The sequence below is a fragment of the Anneissia japonica genome, unplaced genomic scaffold (assembly GCF_011630105.1).
Source record: "Anneissia japonica isolate Jap-2015-1 unplaced genomic scaffold, ASM1163010v1 scaffold288058_len748972_cov163, whole genome shotgun sequence".
Taxonomy (NCBI): Eukaryota; Metazoa; Echinodermata; class Crinoidea; order Comatulida; family Comatulidae; genus Anneissia; species Anneissia japonica.
In genome coordinates this window covers 368320-372326 of record NW_022701645.1, presented here as the reverse complement: position 1 = coordinate 372326, position 4007 = coordinate 368320, and positions in this window count along the sequence as shown.

The window sequence follows — 4007 nt, the reverse complement described above, 5'->3', positions numbered from 1 at the left end:
CTCTTATTTCTTTTGTTTTCTATATGAACAATCGCTTTTTAGCTTTTTTATCGTTATCGTTGAAGTATAAACAGGCCTTTAACCAACAGTGAAGAAGAATTGCTTCGTCAATATTAGCTATTTTGTCAATAGTATTAGACTAGCAATTAAATCCTTCCGAGGACGTCCTCACAAAAAACAAAAACCGGAAAAGACGTGCTGCTAAGCAACGAGCTTATGCACAACCATGAATATTTAGTAACACCTGTTCTAATTAGACTAACAATAAAATCTTTTTGGTCGGTTTTGTCAAAACTGAGCTAAAAGTTTTTATTGTTAGTCTAATGAGCACAGGTCCATGGTACTGAATATGCATGAACTGTAACCTAGCAACCGACGTCATTTCCTGTTTGTAAAATTTGACGGCAGCAATAAAATCCTTATGAGGACGCCCTAAATAAAAACTTAACCGGAAATGACGTGTTTGCTAAGCAACAAGCTCATGCATAATCATGAATATTTAGTAACACCTGTTCTAATTAGATTAACAATAAAATCATTTTGGTATCGAGTTTTGTCAAAACTGAGCAAAAAGGTTTTATTGTTAGTCTAATGAGCACAGGTGTTACTGAATATACATGAGCTGTAGCCTAGCAACCGACGTCATTTCCGGTTTTTTTATTCGACGGTACCATGCTCTGAAAATTTTCAATTGTATGATGTGAATATTTGGAAATATTTGTGTTTATAAGATAGAGTACCGTAGTAGCCTATAATAGGCCTACTGGTATACTGTATTCGATTCTAACTGATTATAATGTATTTAATTCTATTGATTAATATCATGAAATATACGGTATATTCTTAATGCAATTACGACAAAGAAAGCACACACAATGATGTATTTTATATTACACATCAGTCAACTTTTATTTCTTTATATACTCGGAAATGTCTGAACTATATAACGTAAAATAAAACAAAATTGTAGGTTTATATAATGTAATATAGCCCTAAAACTTAGTCCTAATTGTATTTAAGTATGTAATATCGTTCGAGGATTACATTTTCGTTTTACAAGAAACATAGCTTGCAAATTGAATTAAATCTCATGAATCAGTAGTATAAAACAATAATAAATATCCCCGCGCGATTATTTGCAGATGACCACAAATCCGGCTAATGTTAGTATATTGTTTTCCAGAAATTTGTATAGACCCACATCGTGTTCCGGTGACAATGATTGCACATCGATCTCGTACTTCTTGTTGGATCGGTTGATTTGATCTAAGGCACTGAAATGAAAAGAGATTGAACTGTGAGAAATACACTCAAAATATATTTTCCAATTTCTTATGAGATTCAGAAAATTAAATCAGAAGTCATCATCATCACCTATTCATCATCATCTTTACCATCATCATCTTAACCATAATCTGCACCACTATCATCACCATTATCAGACCTAAAAAATTGTTCGTTTGCTGTCACATTGTAAACATTTGAATACAGGGGCGGGTGGAAACATTTTTTTTCCGTAAAATTTAAGAAACATTCTGAAAACTGTGCGATTGTCATTTTTTCCATGGAAAAACGATCATATTTTTGTTTAAAAAAAATTTTAAGTAGTCAAAATTTCAATGACACGGATCTGTGCCAAAATCGACGAAAAAGTGGTTTTCATTTGATCTTTTAAACTTAAAAAAAAAAACTAAAAAAAAATACGGCAAACAAACAAGTTTTCTTTTAGGACTCATCATTATCATCGCCATTATAATGAAAATCGAAAACGATGAAGTGAGAAATAGCAAAATCACAAAGCTGATGGTTTTGTCGAAATTTGCCGATTTTTCGATCCTACTGTTTTCCTGTTGTTTTTTATGTTATGTTTCACCTAAGGATAATACTAACGTGTTCGGTAGCACTTCGGACCTTGTGAATGGAGAAATGACCCCAAAACAACTAAGTTAAAATAGTTTTTGTCGAAATTGGACGATTTTTGGAAGAGTAACTCCGTTTTAGTTTCAGCATGTTTATCTCATCATCCAGAGAGCGAGTGTTTACGTTGTGGCATGGAGCACTACGAGTAAATACCATGTTTGTAAGTGTGTTTCTGTTCTTTAGTATTCAAGTTTTCGCTCTTCGTACGCTGGTCACTTAAATGCACGATAGAGCTACTTGCTCGGCCCCAGCCAACTGAACGGAGGGAGGAAGCAGCGCGACCCCTAAGCCATGATGATGCACTGAACCTAGCATACCATCCCGAGTGCCTGTCAGTTAACCGAGACTTCCTGTACATCTCCCCTGCAGTCTGTTAATCGCCCAGTCCTGTCAAGTATCACCGCCAAGCGATCATCAATGATGCCGCAAGGCTAAGTACTCAACCTCGCCAAGGCTCGGGCCTTCGCCAAGGCCCGGGCCCAGACTCAGCGGAGGGTTACCGACGTATAACCGACAAGAAGCCTCGTCGACCCCGGAACCCGTCAGGGAGAGAGTCAGGTGATTATATTTTGCCTGTGATTAGAATATATTTGGTTCAATTGTACGTATGGTATTGGTGTTATTACCTGCAGAAGCAATCCACAAGGATACATGAAGCCTATTTATTGTATTATTTTACAGCGAAATTGTTCCTTTTTTGACTTATTTTTAAATATAATTTTTAGTGATTTAAATGAACATTAGTATTATCTTAAGGTACTTTATATTTCATATAAAAATAAGGCTACTAAAATCGTGTTAAAATATGCAAATGATGAATGTGAAACAATTGTAAATGTCTTGAGGCGTATCTATCTAAACTTCAAACCAAAATGAAAAGCGAGACTTTGAATAATAAAAAATAGAAATCATTTTTTTACTAAAGCAGCTGTAGGTGCCACCAGAATGCAAAACTTTTGTTGTTTTTTTTTGCAGAAAATTGGCCAAATTTTCACTTTTAAAAGTTTTAATTTCAGAATAGACAGATTACTGTATGTTTTTCAAAAACCGAAAGGTCCACTGATTAATCTCAGATAAGAAAGTATAATACATACCCAAGTATCGTGTTGGGATTTAATATTTCGACATTAATAATGTCATCATCAGGAATCATTCTTGATGATGACGTAATTAATGTCGAAATATTGAATCACAAAACGATGACGTGCATTTCAATACTTGGAGTATGTATTATACTTTCTTAACTGTATGTTTTGTTCATAGTTACCAACCTTAAAGATTTGAAATGCGTGAGTACAATACTTTGTTGTGGGTGGGGTGGGGGAGGCCTCGGCCCCAGAGGTGCAGCCCTGAGGATTTGAGCATTTTAAGCTGTTTTAAATCGATTTCAAGGAGCATTTGTTGACAATACCGGGTACAAAAATATTTTTAATAAAGCCACATACACTTTGAGTTTTAATGTAGGGCCTACATTATGTTTAATTTGAGCACCATAACTATGTACCCAAACATTTCATTACATAAACAAACAAAAAATGAATAGGCATACTGATTAATGTTTAGTAGCGCGTCAGTGAATTAAGTATTGACGTAAATACTGTCTAATGACTCAAGTTTAAACTGCATGACCGTTTTTATAATTTTAACAAAACTAATTTCTTCTAATTTTAAATAGATTTGTGACAATTCGTTATCACGCATAGACCTCTGCAAAATGCGTGTTTCAGCCAAAATCACTTTGAAATGCGGGACCGTCCCGCACGATGCGAGACGGTTGGTAACTATGTTTGTTTTCTCTCCAACTTTTGTGGGGCCCCAGGTCGGCTCCACCACCCCACCCCTTGAATTCACCACAGGTCTATAACACCTCACCCCACCATGGTTGAAAACCTGTGATTATGGCACCTTTAAGTGGCCGGGAATAGCACTCGCAGATTTAATTAAACAAATATAGAAAATTATAGTGAAACCTATATAAAGAGAGATGAGTTTGTACATGGCGCTTTATTGACACCCCCTCCCTCCATGTGTACGGGCCTGTTAAAGTGGCATTTATCAATCTGCAGAGGACTCCTGTGATCTGAAGG